This window comes from Taudactylus pleione, unplaced genomic scaffold (genome assembly GCF_031769625.1).
Source record: "Taudactylus pleione unplaced genomic scaffold, aTauple2 ptg000218l, whole genome shotgun sequence".
In the NCBI taxonomy this organism is placed as follows: domain Eukaryota; kingdom Metazoa; phylum Chordata; class Amphibia; order Anura; family Myobatrachidae; genus Taudactylus; species Taudactylus pleione.
Window position 1 is genome coordinate 6,896,316 of NW_028284620.1, and position 20,941 is coordinate 6,917,256.

At 45.2% G+C, this 20,941-nt stretch overlaps 1 protein-coding gene across 5 annotated transcripts in view; it reads left to right on the plus strand.

Moving 5' to 3' along the window:
• Positions 1-20,941, plus strand: part of SLC7A2 (solute carrier family 7 member 2) — a 129,773-nt gene that overhangs the window by 25,322 nt on the left and 83,510 nt on the right. Inside the window, exon 2 of one of the 5 annotated variants that reach the window (XM_088478753.1) lies at positions 1,648-1,757. The exons of the other annotated variants lie outside the window; for them this stretch is intronic. The gene's annotated coding sequence lies outside the window, so the exon portion shown is untranslated. The remainder of the gene's footprint in view (positions 1-1,647; positions 1,758-20,941) is intronic. 5 annotated transcript variants of the gene reach the window in all.

The following is a 20,941-nucleotide window of genomic DNA, read 5'->3' on the forward strand; positions in this document are numbered from 1 at the left end:
TCTGCACCTGAACAAGATGGAGGCAACATTCCCTGTCTCCTCCCCCAAATGGCCCCAGCATGTTAATCAGGCTGCGGCTTCACCCTCATGCAGCAGTATCATGGCACATGCGCACTGCGGATCCGGCGCATTGGAAAAAAAAAAAAACATAGGACAGCTACGACCGACTCCCTCCAGCATCCATCTCTGAATCAGCCCCTATGTGACCCGACTTTCTGTTAAGCTGTTCTTTGTCTTGTCAGGGTTCTATGTAGTATGGAAATAGATTGCCGCATTTCCACTTTCCATTCACCATAGCTCACACTCTTGTTCCTTCAATTAAAAAGCATTGTCCAGCTTTCACTTGGTTGGCATGGTAAAATCTTGAGGAACATTCTGTTACAATTGTGTTTGTACTATGAGCATTAATGCAGTGTACATTTATCTTCTGCTGGCAAATCTTATGACACAAACCATGTAATTTGCATGTGTTTAAATCCTGTATTGGGATTTATTTTTGCAGTGCACCAGATGGAATGATGTTACTTCTATTAATATGTTTTAATTTATCTCCCTTTCCTGCTGTAGATTTCATGCTGAAAGCGCATATTACAGTGATCTAATCATCACAGCTGTACATTCATGGCTGTTGTCCTACATTCCTATCACACACTGAAAGTATAACATTTGCCTAAATATGTATTTGGATGTCATTTCTCCTTGTAAAACCCCTGCCTGGCCGAGTTGCTATTATTCTTGGAGACTTTATAATCCTCATTAATGAATTAGAACAGGGGTGGGAAACCTTTTTTCTGCTGAGGGCCATTTTGATATATATAACATCATTTGCGGGCCCAGTGCAGGCCACGCCCCCTCCACGTTATGTCACACGGGGCGGGGCCACAGTCAACGGTGATAACCGCACTGCCCGAGCTGTAAGGGCAGCGATGTGACCGTATGAAGCGTCCTAAGGACGCTCCAGGCGGTACTGCTGCATAGATCCTGGCCGCAGGGTGCCATTCTAGGCACCCTGCTAGCCATATGAGGCTAGCAGAAAAAAAACTCAGAGGGCCAGAGGAAATGATTCTGGGGGCCTTATACGGCCCCCGGGCCTGAGGTTCCCCATCCCTGAATTAGAAGGTCATGATGCTTTTAAGGATTTCTCCCTAACTCTTCTGGCCTCTCTGTGGTGGCTCTATCTAGGGCCTACTGCGGCACTACTTGTAGCCACCACTCTCTGACCAACCCATGGACGCCCTACAACTGCACAATGCCCTCCACTTTATCCAAGTCTATTTACATGTTTGTAAAATTCAGTTATGTAAATCTGTTTCTTCTCCTTCTCACCTCTACTTTTTCCCGTTGGAGCTCTGACTTAATTTTGTTACAGCTTCTATACCATACTTGCCTACTTTTGAAAAAGCATTTCAGGGAGATTGTGAAAGCAGCACCAATGTGCGTGGCGCTAAAGTGGGCATGTACAGCTACATCTGAGATGTGTGTCATAACATTGATTTACATCTATATGTAAATGAGACACAGTTAGTAAGATCTATTTGTTGATGAAAACACACTGATACTTTTCAGAAAATGCATGTAGCCATAGGGATCATTGTGCCTTATAAAATTATACTAACCATTTGAATGTACATATCTCTGTTTTTACAGCTTCATAATGGGGGTAAGGTGCAATCAGGGAGATTGCTAGACTCTTCAGGGAGACTGGGAGATTGCTACTATTTCAGCGAGACTCCCTGACTATCAGCGAGAGTTGGCAAGTATGTTCTATTCCCACAGGAAACTCTTCTTATTGTTAAATCCCCACATTATTCAGGGCTTAAACCTCACCAACTAAACCAGATTCATGTATGTAGCCTACTGCAGTTGAGGAAATTGCTATACTAAGGCTCACGCAGAAGTTCTACTATTTTGCCCAATAGTACCCTAGTAATTCCCCTACTCTTCACTCACTTGCTTTAAATCTATTGATCAGGGAGCTCTGTTTTCCACATGTCACTCACGGCCCAGCTCAATCTCTGTTTTAATTTATTAGGATTTTGTAAATTTAATTTAAACAAGATTGGTGCCTTGAGACTTGACCTGTCCTTACACATTAAGGTTTTGAAAGTCCTGGATTAGCTTGCTTGGTCACCTTACAGCCTGCTTCTACACTTCACCAACATCCAGACACAGTACACAGATATGCTCTCTACGCACACTGCCATATTGCTCCATGAATGCAATCATTCTAGAGTCGTCTTGATTTTTAGAACACAAAACTCATTTAATCTATATCTTTGTTTTCATTATGACCTGAATTTCGGCAAAAGTTCAAGTTATTAGATATTATGCAACTAAGCTACGTAAGATTGGCAGTGGTACCGTGCTTCATTGATCCCTTTGGTTACATAGACGTCAACTAGACTTATTTAATCTAGGACATGTTTGTTTAGTTCAGCACTTTAGTCTTTCTGACAGATTTTACCAGGAATTTATTAATTTAAATAAACTTTTTTTTTTTGCATCAATAATACATTAAACCTAAGTTAAGTCAGTGAGATGGTTGGGGCTAACTCTAGAAATAGATAAATATCTCCCAGATGAAATGGGTCACATTGACATTTGTAGTCCGAACATCCATTGTACACATTCCTATATAGCATAGTACATTATGCAACCAGCTGGCATTAATGTAGGAAATAACTGTTCTGCAATGAGATAGAGACACAGGGAATGGCCTGAAGACACCAGCAATAAGAAAAGACAGTCTGTGTTCATTGCAGACGATCTAAAAGATGTCAGGGTGAATGAAAGCCATTCTGTTGTTGCTTTTACATTGTGTGCAGTATAAGATATCCAAACCATTTTGGGGACAAGGGGACTCATTTTTTTTTTCTTCCATAAAGCTTGGGTCACATTTAAAAAAAAAAAAAAAGACCTTTCCTGCTCACCTATGAGGCCCAGTAATCCCGCAAGATGTACCAGTTGTGATGCCAGGTAATATAGTCTATGGGTGGGGAGAGTCAGGCCTCCCTCACCCTTTGACCTGCACCAGCATACTTATTAAGTTTTATTCTATCTCCCCAAATAAAAGAGGAGCCTGAGCTATTTATGAGTGTAACAACAGACAGTATAACAGGGGTGCTGCAAAATAGATAAAAATTTGGGGGTCTATTTGCTAAGCTGTGTTAGGAGCTGATTGGCTGGTACCTTATCACCGTTCACTTTGTCTCCTAACTAGGGGTGTGCACCGGCCACTTTTCGTGTTTTGTGTTTTGGTTTTGGATCTGGATCTTTCTTCGTGTTTTGGATCTGGATTGATTTTGCCCAAACCACCCTTCCGTGTTTTGGGTTCTGGGTTTTGTGTTTTGGATCTGTATTTTTTTTTAAAAAAGCATAAAAACAGCTAAAATCACAGAATTTGTGGGTTTTTCTGCTCCTATGCTGTTATTAACCTCAATAACCTTCATTTCCACTCATTTCCAGTCTATTCTGAACACCTCACACCTCACAATATTGTTTTTATGGCCAAAAGGTTGCACCGAGGTAGCTGGATGACTATGCTAAGCGACACGAGTGGGCGGCACAAACACGTGGCCCATCTAGGAGTGACACTGCAGTGGCAGACAGGATGGCAGTTTGAAAAACTAGGCCCCAAACAGTACATACTGCAAAGAAAAAAAAGAGGTGCAAGATGGAATTGTCCTTGGGCCCTCCCACCCACCCTTATGTTGTATAAATAGGACATGCACACTTAACAAACCAATCATTTCAGCGCCAGGGTCTGCCACATGACTGTGGCTGAAATGCACAAACTGGTTCTACGGAGGCAAGATGTCGTCCTCATCCTCCTCATCCACCGATTCCTTGGATAAAACAGGAAAAAGGGATTTAGGTGACCCTGGACTGCTTACGCTCTGAGCCAAAGTTTCTGAACTTGACAGTAACTTTTTATGAACGTGCTGCAGGTGCCGTATAAGGGAGGATGTTCCTAGGTGGTTAATGTCCCTACCCCTACTTATTTCACCTTTACATATGGTACATATGGCAAGACAGTTGTTGTCCGGATTTGGATAGAAATATTGCCAGACCAAAGAGGTGGAATGTTTGGTCTTCTGCCCAGGCATGACCGTGATGGGCTTTTTCATCCCACGGACAACAACTGTCTCCCCCGGAGCCTGATTTAAACAAACCACATCACCATCAGAATCCTCCTCGCCAACTTCCTCCTCAGTGCCAGCTACACCAGTATCCTCATCCTGTTGTACTTCAACAGTGACATCTTCAATTTGCATATCAGCAAGTGGACTGTGGGTGCTCCTTTCAGCACTTGCAGGGGGCGTGCAAATGGTAGAAAGAGCCACCTCTTCCCGTCCAGTGCTGGGAAGGTCAGGCATCACAACCGCCACCACACTTGGACTCTCCTTGGGGATTTGTGATATCTTCTTAGAACGCACAGTTCTTCGCTGTGCTTTTGCCAGCTTAACTCGTTTGATTTTTTTAGCGGGAGGAGGGCTTCCATCGTCATGTGAAGCTGAACCACTAGTCATGAACATAGGGAAAGACCTTAGCCATTCCTTGCCACTCCCTGTCGTAAATGGCTTATTGGCAAGTTTACGTTTCTCTTCAGATGATTTAAATGTTTTTTTCAAGGTCATTTTCCTGAACTTTGTCATTTGGGATTGTATGTGCCCTCTACTATGACATTGGGCATCGGCCTTGGCAGACGACGTTGATGGCATGTTATCGTCTATGTCATGACTAGTGGCAGCAGCTTCAGCACTAGGAGGAAGTGGTTCTTGATCTTTCCCTATTTTATTTTTATCGGAGAAAGTTTGGTCCTCCATTTATGTTATATTGATATATACGTGCGGCTAAGGCGCACACAAACACAGAAAATTATTTTTTATTTTTGTTGGAGACTAGTGCACTTTGTGGGTTACACCACCCTTTAAGAAATGAGCCAGCCGGCCCGTTACTTATGACACAGGCGCACGCTTGGCACTACTTTGTTGATGCACATGCGGCTACTGCGCACACAATTCACAAACACAGAAAAAATATTTTTTTTTTAGCACTTGGGGGGAGCACCCCTGATGGACAGAGCACCCCCTGGACAACACTACAGCACCCCTTTAGGACTGGGACACTGCACAGGACTTTGGAGTGGACACAGCCCCTATGGACAACTGACTGCACAACACAGTCCAGCCAGCCCCTATGGACTTTGAAGTAGTGGACACAGCCCCTATTAACAACAGCAGCACAGCACAACACAGCCAGCCCCTATGGACTTTGAAGTAGTGGACACAGCCCCTATGGACAACAGCAGCACAGCGCAGCACAGCACAGCACAACACTACTCTGCACTACACTACACTACACTACACAGCCCAGCCAGCCCTAACTCCCATCCTCCCTCGTCACTGTCCACAGCCGAGTGAGAAAATGGCGCCGACGCGGGTACCTTATATAGGATCCAAAACCCGCGAGACTCCGAAGGCGGGATGATGACGTTTTGCCTCGATTTCAGAATCCGAGTCAGGCGGGAAAAGTCGAGCCTGACTCGGATCGGACTCGGATCGGGGGGGTTCGGATTTCAGAAATCCGAACCCGCTCACCCCTACTCCTAACACAGCTTAGTAAATAGACCCCCTGAATAATCATTTTAAAATAGTTACTTCCACTTAGATTTTAGTCTAAAGGAACAGGATCTACATTACGCTTGGCATATTCCAACGCATTTTGAGTCTTCCAGCTCACCAGATACTGTATTTAAACTTTAAGGTCCACTTCAGTGGATGATTACTTGATTCACCAGCTGGATTGTGTCATGGGAATATGCTGGATTTGTTCTAGTTTATTTTAAGCTCCAACAAACACTAATAGCATCGGCAGTATTCAGGGTGGCAAAGGGAACTTCATCATCAAGCAGCAACAAAAACATGTCATCCACATGTACAGTATGTGCTGATGACACCATATTTCCCGCCAGAAGGCCATGAACATTTGGTTGATCATGAAGTGAGCATGCTCAGGGTTATATGGCTAGCGCAAAAAGCACAGATGGCAATGTACACCCTTGCCTAGCGCCTCGGGATGTACTTATTAGACCAGGAGGGTTAGGTTTAGGGTGTGGGAAGGGGGGGTTAGGTATAGAAACCCCTTGGGGGACTTGGGGTTATGCACCACCCGGGGAGTTTTAGGTTTAGGCACCACCAAGGGAGGGTTAGGGGAGGGAGAGGGGATGGTTAGGATACTTATCACCCCCAGTCGGGTTCTCCTCCTGTCGGGCCTCTGCAGTTGGGATGTGAACAGCCGCCGGTATTTCAATCCCATTCCAAAGCCTCTACAAACAGAATTGATCTTGATCCCTTGGCCACTGGTGCGGAGTTTAGTAACTGAATCCAGCTGATACAGTTAGGACCCATGCCAAATCTTCATAAGTTAGCCCGACTCCACCGAGTCATTGGCTTTGGCAGTATTCAAGGACATTACCACTGCCCCTTCTCAGCTTTGTGGGACATCTGGAGGTACAGTACTGTATGCAAATAAACATTGATTAATTGCAGTCCACTTGTCTGATATAAATGCTGTTTGAGCAGAAAGATCTATTTCAGTGATATAAGGGTTAAGCCTTATAGCAAGGACCTTGGCAAGTATATTCACATCTGCGGTTAATAGTGATATTGTATAATGGTAGAACGACGCATGCATGGGGTCCTTGCCTGGTCTATGTAACAAATAATTAATGCCTCCAAAACTGATAATGACAGGCAACCCGTCTCCATCAGATCATTGTATTATTAATATAAATCTAAACATTTTATAAACTTTGAGGGGCATCCCATCCATCCATGGCACTTTAGTATTCGGGAACTCATAAATTGAAAACTCTAGCCCCTCATCAGTAAAGGGAGCCTCCGACAAATGAACTAACGCCTGATGGAGTCTGGGAAATGCTTCTCTAATTGAGAAGTATACAATGTTCTTTAGAATTATTAGAAAACATTGGCTACCAGGGTCATCTCAACACCGGTGACACCATCTACTTCTAAAATAGTAGCTAAACAAGCTACGTAACTGCCCCGTCATATCAGCCAGAGAATATGTCATATTGAAGCATTATTTAATGCTACACATGTTTAGCTAATGCTATGCAGAGAACATGCATATTTGTATCACCATAAGCCTTGTTTATTTGGCTAATCTACCTGCGTGTAATCACAAAGGGCCAGATGTACAGATGTGTCCCCTTGCATCTTTGTTGCTTGCACTGCAATCATACACATGCATTGCGCCAAGCGATTAGTTGCGTGCGCCACGATACTCCATGCCGCACGCTGCATTTGCACCATGCAATCTTATGGAGTGGAGGGTGCGAAAACAGCGCACGTAACCGTTAGCGGGTGCACAAGTGGCAAAGATGCAAGAGGACCTATCAGTAATAGGTGAGAGTTTAGCAGTAAACTCTCTCATTTTCTAACCTCTCACCCTATTACATTTGGCCCAAAATATTTGTGTTAAACAAGAATTATAGACCACTTTTAAAAATAAATGAACTATTTACATTTGACCTATACCTTCAACCGTCATTATGTATAGTACACATATTTGGCTCTAATGAACCTTAACGCTTTATATTTGAAGCCATGTTGCTATTATTTTCTGTAAAGCCTATACTAATATCCATGTCTGGAACAAGGAAAATGGTTAGGGAGAATTTTAGGCTACTCTCAAGTGATAATATGCAATTTAGAAACTCATAATGGAAATAACCAATATATTTAATTAACATATGTAAGTGCTGAGAGTAATACCCCTTTTCCGTTGCTGCAATAACCTGGGTTATTGCCGGGTCTGCCTGGGTCACGGCTCGGTGCAAAAGAGTCCTTGGAAAAAAACCCGGGTTGAGTGACCCAGGAATCCTACCCTGGCCGAGACCCGGGATGAATCTGTGAAGGACCCGGGTAATGGAGTATTGTAAACGGCGCAACCCGGGTCACAATGGCCCAGACCATGTCTCAAACCAGAGGATTAGCTGGCTACAGTGCGGTTGAAGATGACATAATCTCTAAGTGTCCAGTGTAACACTGGAAGACCCAGGTCACGGAAAATCCATGTGTGTGTGAATGGCTGGACCTGGAAAATAACCCGGGTCCAGCCGCCGGTGTGAAATGGGTAAAACTTGGCTTAGTCCATGCTCAGTGTCCTGGGTTGAAAAGGTTTTTGGTGGAAAAGAGTATAATATTAGTCTCATCTGCAGGCTGATGTTTCACCCATTTTTGGGCGCTTCAGTGTAGGGCTAATGTATCTGTCTCATCTTCAGATGAGAATAACCCTATTATCTATACAGTCTTTATGATATTTCAATTTGGAAAGACATTTGTGGGTAAAGATCTATACTTACCTATAATATATCCTTGACAACTTCTGTCTATTATCATCCACAACCTTTTATTGCTTGATCTGAGATTCCCATCCTAAACAGGGAATACATCAGGATCAGGGACGTAACTACGTATTTGAAGGCCTCATAGCAAACATTTGCAAAGGCCCCTATGTTACACCTAATGTGGAAAATGTATATAACACATGTAACTTTGACCAGGAAGATGGGCGCCCCTCAGCTCTGAGCCCCATAGCAGCTACACCCCTTGCACCTATGGTAATTACACCCATGAGCCAAATTACTGTAACAGCTAAATAAGACCTGTATTCCCCAATCCTGAATTGCTGTTGCCCCCCATTGAACTTACACAGTCTAGTTATTAGGGATAAGTTTAGGTGTATTATGTCAGCAGTTATCTAACCGTTTTAACCCACATAGTGTTCTTAAATAAATAAGTTATAATTGTAACCCTGGTTAAGGGTTAAAATAAGAGCTGTACTTATAAATCTATGTAATATTTATAAATGTACAGTTTATGAGGTAAAATATATATATGTATGTAGTTACAATTCATGATATATGTATTTAATGTGTCAACATATCCGTTTATGTGGTACTTTTTTATCTCTGTGGTGAGGGTGTGCTACAGTATGTTGGCTGTACGGGAAGAAAAGGGGTGGAGTGATAAGGCTGGAAGTGATTTGGTTCCTGTCAGAAAAAGAGGTCCGGTTAGAGAGAGGTATATAACAGCTGTCAGGAGTAGCTGACAGGGAGTCAGGAGTTCCCTTCCTTGGTTGCTCATGCTCACCCTCCTGTGTCCTGCCAGGCACAGGGGGGTGGTGCCGGTGAGGGAGCCTGTCACAGTTGGAGCTGTGCAGATAATGGGAGCCAGCACCCACCCTGCTGGAAAGGCAGCCAGCGGTTGTGCCTGGCAGCAATGGACAGCCTGGTTGCCAGGAAGCTGTCAGTGGCAGATTACACAGCGGCAGTGACTGACAGCAGGTGGTAGGCGAAGCAACCAGCTGAAGGGCCATACAGGCTAAAGGAGGTGGTGTGATAGCCGGACGCTAGTCTCCCTGTCCAATGGACAGAAGTGTTGGGTAAGCTGTATCACACCAGCACCTAACATCACAGTAGTGGCCAGGCAGCAGGGAGAGGTCACAGAGACACAGCAGAGTGATGGAGGTGGTCAGCGCTGCTCAGAGGAAAAGCACAGCAGTAGCTATCAGAAGTGGAGCTGCATCTCAGGTACATACCGCTGCGGGGAACAGACATAGATTACCAGCACTCCCTACCAGGGCCGGATTAAGGGGGGTGGGGGGCGCAACAGGGGCGGTCGTTCCTGGGCCCCCACACATGGAGGGGCCCCCACTAGCAGCGGTGCGCTGTCTGCGCCTGCCGCTAGTGTCCCCTCCGCTAGTGTAGTGTAGACCGCGCATTGAGTGTGGTCACATTACACAGTGACATACACACAGCCGCCGGCGGCAGTTCTGTATATGTAACAGCAGCCGATGAGAGTCACACAGACTCTCATTGGCTGCTGCACAAAGGAAGGGAGCCGGCCGCCCCCCCCCCCCCCCCCGCAGCTGGTGATGATGGGAGAGAGGTCATAACGCTGACGTCTCTCCCATCTGTGTAACAGAAGAGCCGGGACTTGCGTCAGGAGCGGGGATTCAGGTAAGCTTTTTTGTGTGCATAGGGGGGGAGCTACAAGGGTCACTGTATAGGGGGGCCACTTCATGGGGACACTGTATAGGGGGGGGTGTTTGCTACTGAGGGCAATGCATAGGGGGGGGCTACTACTGGGGCACTGTATAGGTGGGGACTATTACTGGGGGCAGAGCATGGGGGACTACTACTGGGGCACTGTATGGGGGGGACTACTATTGGGGGCACTGTATAGGGGGGGCTACTACTGGGGGCAGAGCATGGGGGGGACTACTACTGGGGGCAGAGCATGGGGGGACTACTACTGGGGCAATGCTTTTGGGGGAATACTACTGGGGGCACTATATAAAGGACACTGCATAGGGGGGTTTACTACTGGGGGCACTGTATAGGGGTGGACTACTACTGTGGGCAATGCATAGGGGGGACAACTACTGGGGTCACTGTATAGAGGGGACCACTACTGTGGGCATTATATAAGGGGCACTGCATAGGGAAGACCAATCCTGGGGGCACTGCTACAGGGGGCACTGCATAGGGGGGCTACTACAAGGGGCACTGCATAAAGAGCACTGTATACGGGGGGACCATTACTGGGGACATTGCATAAGGGGCACTTCTACTGTGGGCATTGCAAGAGGGGCATTAAGGTGAATAGAAAGAAAAAAAATCCTAGGGTGACGAGAAACGGTGGTATATAGGGGCCCCCACAAGTTTGTTGCCCAGGGGCCCCCACAGACCTTAATCCGGCCCTGCTCCCTACCAAACTAATTCATCCAAATACAGGGGATTATAAAATAAACCCCCTTTTTTACATCAGTTACAAATATGCTGTTATAGTTACTCTACTAAGGAGAGAGCTGGGGAGTATTTACATGCTCACTTACAGAGAATAAGTGGGCACTACTTAATTATAGTCAGAGACTATATGATCTGGGGGCTGTATTCATCCTCAAGCAGCAAGTCATAGTACTGTCTTCCAGACAATAAGCCATCAATGTTTAATGCAACTGGTAAAGTAAAATATAATCTACCACTCAGGAGAAGGATTCTACTCTATAGACATTAAGATGAACATATGTATCCAAAATTGTTTAACATCCTTTTTCAGTGGTGATAGACTATAAAGTATCTAATGACAGCTGGAGTCATACACTAGCCGGCTGCTGCAGATACAGACTCCAACTTTTATTATACCAAGGAGGATACTGGCCTAATACCCTAGTTATAACAGAAACCTGGTGCTGTTGGCTCAGAGTGCAAATAACTAAGAGGGGTATTCAATATGAAACGTAAACTTTGCCATCTATGCGTGTCGAAGTTTTCGCCACACATCAGAGTTTTTGCCGGCGAAAAAGTCTTGCGCGCGCCCCCGGTTATACCCGTATTCAATTTGAAATCGTCGAAAACGGCACCCGGCGAAAGTGACCTCGCTGATTTTTGGAGAAATCACCCTAACACCACCAAAAAGATGCTCTGACATGGGGGATCACTCTGGATACCCCCGATTAGCCCTGCTGAAGGTTTTTGGGGTCTTTCAACGAGCTCGATAGCTGCTATTTTGGGGATTTGGGAAGGTGGTGAACAATAGTATTTATAAGTTTTTTTTGCAGTAAATAAGTAGTCCCAACAAATTTGGGGTACTTGAAAATGGGGGTGAGCATATGTTAAAGTTGCTAAAGTGAAGTTTTAAAAAACTTGAAAAATCCACCTGCTGCAAACACCTGCAATGAAAAAAACACCTGGGGCATACTTGGGGACCCCCTAGATTGTAGTTCGCTAGTTTTTAACTTTGTACATTGTTATTTTTCGCCCCCAAAATGAAAGTGCTTTTTTTGGGGTCTTCTGAGGTTTTTTTTTTTTAATTTTTGACAGAGTTTACCTTTGGGGGACTGTCTGAAGGTTTCTGGGTGGTTTCTGAAATGTTACACCCCAAAACCCCAATTTTGCACTTTTTTTCGCCACCCATTTCTTGGTGATACTTTTTCGCAGGGTCGAATGCAATATACTTTTCGCACCGGCGAAAAGTTTTCAAATTGAGGCCCTGATTCAGAGCTGGACGCTCTGACAGAGCGCTCGCTCTGAATCGGGGCCGTCCCTTCTCCTTTTTGCGCTCGCATAGCTGTGGGTGACCACCCACAGCTATAGCGAGCGGCCAAAATGATGGTCGCGATGGTCAAGACCATCGCGACCATCGGGCTTGCGACGAGACCCTGCGGTAGGGTCTCGCTGCCGCAAGCCCTGGAGTGCTTTTGGCTCTATCAGAGCCAAAAGCACTCCCACTGACATCACTAGTGATGTCAGTGGGGCCGGCCCCAGACGGTAGGCGTTCCCATGGGAACGCCTCCGTCTGGGCAGCCACGCCCCCGGCACGCCCACCAAAGGGGGCATGCTGTCAATCACCATCGACAGCACGCCCCCTTTGGTGCGAGACCCATAACAATGGCTTGGCTGTCGTTATTCGGGTCTCGCGCATGCGCACAACGGAGCTGCCTCCGTCGTGCGAATGCGCACTTGGGCAACATCGACCTGCTTGCGAGCGCTCAGTGCTCGCGAGCGGGTCTAAATCAGGCCCTGAATACGGTGTAAAAGTAAAAGCAGCGAAAATGACGTAATCCGAGCGAAAACATCGCAGAAACTGAGTTTTTGCTCCATATTGAATACCCCTATAAGAGTTATAAGGGATCTGGACTCATAATTACAAACAAGCACCCTCATATTAAAGGATACGCTGTAGACTACATCATTTTATTATATGGATCCATATATACATATATATTACTCTGATGTAGTATTATAGTATTATTCAGTTATATTCTACAGTATGTATTGCTAGGTATCAAACTGTATGTTATAAGTTATGTAATGTAAAAAAGAGAAGTTCATGTTTTTATATACATGAATATCTTATCTGTATAAATTGCGTCAAAACTAAACTACAGAATGGTGTCAACTTACTGGTAAGAGTCATTGGAGAACACTCAAATCCAAGAAGGAAAGTATGTGATCAGGAATATGGGTATACAGTATATATTGTGTTATTTACACCACATTACTTAATCACTATTAGCATTTGGGTTTTCCCTAGTAGGCCCCTACCTACTACAAATACTTGGATGGAAGCACTGATAGGAAAAAGGTACACCACTTAGGGCTCTATTTACTACAATCCGCATATTGAATGCGGATTGTAGTGTGATATTACCGAGTGAATTCGAATTGCGAATTCAGGTAATATCACAGGGATTTACTATAAATCACTTGCAGGGACAGAGCTTGCGATAAAGCTCTGTCCCTGCGGATCCCATCCGCACTCTAGTCGCTGTATTTTCGGAAAAAATACCGTGACTAAGAGCCCGCGCATGCGCAGACCCACCGTCGCTGCTGCCCCCCCACCGGCGCTAAGCCCCGCCCTCGGTGCTAAGTCCCACCCCCCACGATCGCGGACCCCCGCGACCCCCCTCCCCCCCCCCCCCCGAGACCCCCCCTCCCTTCATTACACTTACCTGCATCCTCCTGGCCTCCGGTGATCTTCTCTGGGCTTCCCGATCAAGTGATCTCCCATACTGCACTGGGGCCCGATCACCTGATGACCGGGCAGCAGTGCACTGTGGGAGACCAGCTGACCGGAGAGGAGCCATCACCGGAGGCCCGATCACCGGTCCCTGGATTCAGATAAGTAAAAAAAAAATGTTTCATTTTTTTTTTTCTTTTTCTTACAGCAATCAGCTTGAGGTCTATTTAGACCACACAGCTGATTACTGGTACCGGCTCCCGGCTCTGCTCTCCCCGTTAGAGCAGAGTGGGAGCCCGGTAACCGGGGGAGACCCTGGATAACGCCACCTCCAGGTGGCGTTATTATCACAGGGCTTCCCCCGGTATTTTTTTACAATTTATTTTTAGTAACTATGGTCGGATCACATTTTCCATTACAATTATGGGAAATGCGATCTGTTTTACTAAAATAAGTGATACTAGGGGTTGAAGTAGAATTTTATTAATTCTACTCCAATTGCCCTATAGTAACTACAGGTGAAACTAAAATAATGTGAAAAGGGTGTGAAAACACCCTTTTTCACTTTATTTTAGTAAAAATAATGTTAATAAATAGAGCCCTTAGAGAGAGTTTAAGGGTGGGTACAGTACACTAGATAGGTGTTAGTAACCCGGTGTCCCTTTAGACAGGTAAAAGGGGGGTTACATAATTATTAATTTTTTTTTTTACATGAAAACTAATAAACATTGGAGAATTCCCAAATCTCTAAACTCTGTTCTATTGTACTAAGGTCATAACGCAAACATAAAATCTCTGTATAAATAAATAGCAGTAAGTGGAAAATGGTTCATCTGTACCCCCCCTGCAGTGAGGGTTAAATTTATACTTTTAGGTCCGGTTATCCTTTTGACCCAGATCTTATCGGCTGCACAAAGAATTACCCAAATATTTGATGTTTTCTTCCTATGGAAAAGGATCTGTTTGGCTTCCCTGTATAGTAGACACAAGACTCATGCTGTCATTTTGTCGCTGTTTCTTTTGCCGCAGTCCTAATTAACCAGCCTCCCAGCAGAGGCGGCCAGTGCAAGAATTTGTTTAAAGAATGAACCTGGTATGTCAGAGTTGTGAAGGAAATAGCAGATATAGACCATTGTTCTGTTTAATATTCTTGGCACTTGGTTCGACACCCTGCAATTAATGTTATCCATGTTTTTTAGGTCTGTGTTTCTTAAAGATGTCACTGCCCTCTAATGGAACATATCTTCTGGTCAACTAGGGATTTGCAGGCCAAATGGGATAAATGTAAAGTTGTAAAGTGAAAATGAGTTCCACTTAGTCTAAATGGAAAATCTGTCCTGTTCCTAAATATAAACTCTGTTCACATTATTTTTCATTGAATATTGAGCAAAACTTTCAGCACGTCTGTAGGTCTGCAGTGTCTGGTTCTATTTCCTGCTCTGCATGAATATGAGCTGCCATATTTCTATTTTAGCTAAGCTGAAATTAACTATAATTCATAAACTGTAGTGGAGCTGTGCTCCCTACAAAATAGTGCATGACATTAATAATAATAATAATAATTTTCATCATATAATGGGTGACATTGCTGCATGGTAATATCTACACTTTCAGGGCGGACATAATCTAACTCTGTCCCTCCAATTCTTATATATTCAGATATAAGCCAGTATCGGACCAAATTGAGGCTTCCCACTCTTATTTAAAGAATTTGCAGTTACATCTTAAATTCTATGGTCATCTTGGGGACAACCAATCATCCAACTTCCCTTTTTATTTTAGAATACCAGACATTGCTAAAAGGATATTACAAATTCCAATTATACCCTTTTTCATTTGTTCAATTATTCATCTTCTATGCTAGTATCTTTAGTGTTAAAATTTACTTTAAATCTTTTGGGTTTTGTTCTGGAAACTAGATGTTACAGGTCTCCTCTATCTGATATCTGATTTATACAATGGGGCAGCACAATTTATTTGATTAGGTGTAGTCCCTTTAACAGGCAATAGCAGTGTAGTACTTTGTATCAGCAGCAGTTGGTACTTGCTAGTCATCCTTGCAAATACAATATTGACAATGGAGACTATGAAATCCCTATTATTTGATGTTGTTCCCTTATTCCATCTTGCTCATCGCTACAGTAGATTTTATTTCATTTATTGTACTCCTTTTAGGAGAAGATGTGGCTATATCATAAAAGTTAAAAACAAGAGGAATAGGGATTTTCAGAATAGGATTTCCATGTATTTATTTTGCAAAAAAATGTATACTAGTTCTTATCTACCATGTCACTACAAGCAGAATAAACTGTGGCGGCATCAGGTCACATGGTCTGCGTCCACATGCAAGGTTATGTACTAGTGACAGGCATACTGTACCTTTCCCACACTACACATGTCTAGACTAATATGGGCCTACTAAAGCTGATAGAAAGCTGACATCCAGACAAATTAGTTCCATGTTCATGAGCCAAACCATTCTAAAGATTTATCCAAATAATCGCAGTAGCCAACTCGCTTCCAGTTTAATACACCGCCTAATCTCCCAGTGACCTCCGCTTCAGGCCATCAGATGTGTTTGGAATATTCTGTGTTATTTTAAAGTTGAAGTGAGGGCACAATATTGTATGTACACACTCATTTCTTCTGCCTCAATGGACATTTTTTCTATTTATAGTACTTCTATGCATATTTGGGCTTTATTTTGTTCCCTGGCTGGTTTTTATTTTTTCAGATGCCTAAGGCTTGTCCAGTGTGCTTTGCTTCTTTTGGATTGCTGGATTTTCTTATATAAGCTATAATGTAAGAATTATATGTGTGTATGGCAGGAGATACAAATGTATAAAGTAGAGCTTTTTGCCCTTCAGATTTTGTCCATTGGATTCCATATTTTAGTTGCAAAAGATAGGCCTCCAAAAAGGCAGATTTTCCACATTTACTAATCTTGATAACATTTATATTTTTTTTTTTAAAGTTTAAATTCACTTTTCATTAGGGGTGAGCGGGTTCGGATTTCTGAAATCCGAACCCCCCCGAGCCCCCCCGATCCGAGTCCGATCCGAATCAGGCTCGACTTTTCCCGCCTGACTCGGATCTGAAATCGAGGCAAAACGTCATCATCCCGCCTTCCGAGTCTCGCGGGTTTTGGATCCTATATAAGGTACCCACGTCGGCGCCATTTTCTCACTCGGCTGTGGACAGTGAAGAGGGAGGGTGGGAGTTAGGGCTGTGTAGTGTAGTGTAGTGCTGCTGTTGTCCACTACTTCAAAGTCCATAGGGGCTGGCTGTGTTGTGCTGTGCTGCTGTTGTTAATAGGGGCTGTGTCCACTACTTCAAAGTCCATAGGGGCTGGCTGGACTGTGTTGTGCAGTCAGTTCTCCATAGGGGCTGTGTCCACTCCAAAGTCCTGTGCAGTGTCCCAGTCCTAAAGGAGTGCTGCAGTGTTGTCCAGGGGGTGCTCTGTCCATCAGGGGTGCTCCCCCCAAGTGCTAAAAAAATAATATATTTTCTGTGTTTGTGAATTGTGTGCGCAGTAGCCGCACGTGCATCAACAAAGTAGTGCCAAGCGTGCGCCTGTGTCATAAGTAAAGGGCCGGCTGGCTTGACCGTTAAGGGTGCTGTAACCCCCGAAAGTACACTCCAGTCCAAACCAAAAAAAAAATTATTTTCTGTGTTTGTGAATTGTGTGCGCAGTAGCCGCACGTGCATCAACAAAGTAGTGCCAAGCATGCGCCTGTGTCATAAGTAAAGGGCCGGCTGGCTTGACCGTTAAGGGTGCTGTAACCCCCGAAAGTACACTCCAGTCCAAACCCCCAAAAAAATTATTTCCTGTGTTTGTGAATTGTGTGCGCAGTAGCCGCACGTGCATCAACAAAGTAGTGCCAAGCGTGCGCCTGTGTCATAAGTAAAGGGCCGGCTGGCTTGACCGTTAAGGGTGCTGTAACCCCCGAAAGTACACTCCAGTCCAAACCAAAAAAAAAATTATTTTCTGTGTTTGTGAATTGTGTGCGCAGTAGCCGCACGTGCATCAACAAAGTAGTGCCAAGCGTGCGCCTGTGTCATAAGTAAAGGGCCGGCTGGCTTGACCGTTAAGGGTGCTGTAACCCCCGAAAGTACACTCCAGTCTAAACCAAAAAAAAAATTATTTTCTGTGTTTGTGAATTGTGTGCGCAGTAGCCGCACGTGCATCAACAAAGTAGTGCCAAGCGTGCGCCTGTGTCATAAGTAAAGGGCCGGCTGGCTTGACCGTTAAGGGTGCTGTAACCCCCGAAAGTACACTCCAGTCCAAACCAAAAAAAAAATTATTTTCTGTATTTGTGAATTGTGTGCGCAGTAGCCGCACGTGCATCAACAAAGTAGTGCCAAGCGTGCGCCTGTGTCATAAGTAAAGGGCCGGCTGGCTTGACCGTTAAGGGTGCTGTAACCCCCGAAAGTACACTCCAGTCCAAACCAAAAAAAAAATTATTTTCTGTGTTTGTGAATTGTGTGCGCAGTAGCCGCACGTGCATCAACAAAGTAGTGCCAAGCGTGCGCCTGTGTCATAAGTAAAGGGCCGGCTGGCTTGACCGTTAAGGGTGCTGTAACCCCCGAAAGTACACTCCAGTCCAAACCAAAAAAATAATTATTTTCTGTGTTTGTGAATTGTGTGCGCAGTAGCCGCACGTGCATCAACAAAGTAGTGCCAAGCGTGCGCCTGTGTCATAAGTAAAGGGCCGGCTGGCTTGACCGTTAAAGGGTGCTGTAACCCACAAAGTACACTCCAGTCCAAACCAAAAAAAAAATTATTTTCTGTGTTTAGCCGCACGTATATATCAAATCGATATAACATAAATGGAGGACCAAACTTTCTCCGATAAAAATAAAATAGAGAAAGATCAAGAACCACTTCCTCCTAGTGCTGAAGCTGCTGCCACTAGTCATGACATAGACGATAACATGCCATCAACGTCGTCTGCCAAGGCCGATGCTCAATGTCATAGTAGAGGGCACATACAATCCCAAATGGCAAAGTTCAGGAAAATGACCTTGAAAAAGACATTTAAATCAGCTGAAGAGAAACGTAAACTTGCCAATATGCCATTTACGACACGGAGTGGCAAGGAACGGCTAAGGTCGATCCCTAGTATGTTCATGACTAGTGGTTCAGCTTCACATGACGATGGAAGCCCTCCTCCCACTAAAAAAATCAAAAGAGTTAAGCTGGCAAAAGCACAGCGAAGAACTGTGCTTTCTAAGAAGATATCACAAATCCCCAAGGAGAGTCCAAGTGTGGTGGTGGTTGCGATGCCTGACCTTCCCAGCACTGGACGGGAAGAGGTGGCTCTTTCCACCATTTGCACGCCCCCTGCAAGTGCTGAAAGGAGCACCCACAGTCCACTTGCTGATATGCAAATTGAAGATGTCACTGTTGAAGTACAACAGGATGAGGATACTGGTGTAGCTGGCGCTGAGGAGGAAGTTGGCGAGGAGGATTCTGATGGTGATGTGGTTTGTTTAAATCAGGCTCCGGGGGAGACAGTTGTTGTCCGTGGGATGAAAAAGCCCATCACGGTCATGCCTGGGCAGAAGACCAAACATTCCACCTCTTTGGTCTGGCAATATTTCTATCCAAATCCGGACAACAACTGTCTTGCCATATGTACCATATGTAAAGGTGAAATAAGTAGGGGTAGGGACGTCAACCACCTAGGAACATCCTCCCTTATACGGCACCTGCAGCGCGTTCATAAAAAGTTACTGTCAAGTTCAGAAACTTTGGCTAAGACCGTAAGCAGTCCAGGGACACCTAAATCCCGTTGTCCTGTTGTATCCAAGCGCCTGCAAACCACACCGTCAACTCCCTCCTCGTCAATTTCCTCCTTAGTCAGGATCGGAAGTAGTCCTGCAGGCCATGTCACTGGCATGACTGACTCTCCTATCCGGGATTCCTCTGGAGGATCCTGCATTGCTACGCCTACTGCTGCCGCTGCTGCTGTTGCTGCTGCTGGGAGTCGTTCATCATCCCAGAGAGGAAGTAGGAACACCACTACTTTTACTAAACAATTGACCCTCCAACAGTCCTTAGCGAGGAGGATGAAGTACGACAGCAGTCATCCTGAAGCAAAACGTATAACTGAGGCCTTGACCGCTATGTTGGTGTTAGACGTGCGTCCGGTATCCGCCATTAGTGCAGTGGGATTTAGACAATTGATGGAGGTAGTGTGTCCCCGGTTCCAAATCCCGTCTAGATTCCACTTCACTAGGCAGGCGATACCGAGACTGTACAGAAACGTCAGAAAAAGTGTCCTCAGTGTCCTGAAAAATGCCGTTGTACACAATGTCCACTTAACCACGGACATGTGGACAAGTGGAACAGGGCAGACTAAGGACTATATGACTGTGACAGCCCACTGGGTAGATGTATCACCTTACGCAGCAACAGCAGCAGCGTCACCAGTAGCAGCATCTCAGAAATGCCAGCTCGTTACAAGGCAGGCTACGCTGTGTATCACCGGTTTCAGTAAGAGGCACACCGCCGACAACCTCTTAGAGAAACTGAGGGAAATCATCGCCCAGTGGCTTACCCCACTTAGACTCTCCTGGGGATTTGTGATATCTGACAACGCCACCAATATTGTGCGGGCATTACATCTGGGCAAATTCCAGCACGTCCCATGTTTTGCTCACACAATAAACTTGGTGGTGCAGAATTTTCTGAAAAGCGACAGGGGCGTGCAGGAGACGCTTTGGGTGGCCCGAAAAATTTCTGGCCACTTTCGCCATTCAGCGACTGCGTGCCGAAGACTGGAGCGCCAGCAAACACTCTTGAACCTGCCCCGCCATCACCTGAAGCAAGAGGTTGTGACGCGGTGGAACTCAACCCTCTATATGCTTCAGAGGATGGAGGAGCAGCAAAAGGCCATACAAGCCTATACATCCACCTATGACATAGGCAAAGGAGGGGGTATGCACCTGACTCAAGCGCAGTGGAGAATGATTTCCGTGTTGTGCAAGGTTCTCCAGCCCTTCGAACTTGCCACACGTGAAGTCAGTTCAGACACTGCCAGCTTGAGTCAGGTCATTCCCCTCATCAGGCTTTTGCAGAAGCAGCTGGAGAAAGTGAAGGAGGAGCTAAGACGGAGCGATTCCGCTCGGCATGTGGGACTTGTGGATGAAGCCCTTCATTCGCTTTGCCAGGATTCCAGGGTGGTCAATCTGTTGAAATCAGACCACTACGTTTTGGCCACCGTGCTCGATCCTAGGTTTAAAGCCTATGTGGTGTCTCTCTTTCCGGCCGACACAAGCCTGCAGAGGTGCAAAGACCTGCTGGTGAACACACTGTCAGCTGAAGCGGAACGTGACACGTCAACGGCTCCTTCTTCATTTTCTCCTGCAACTGGGGCTGCCAG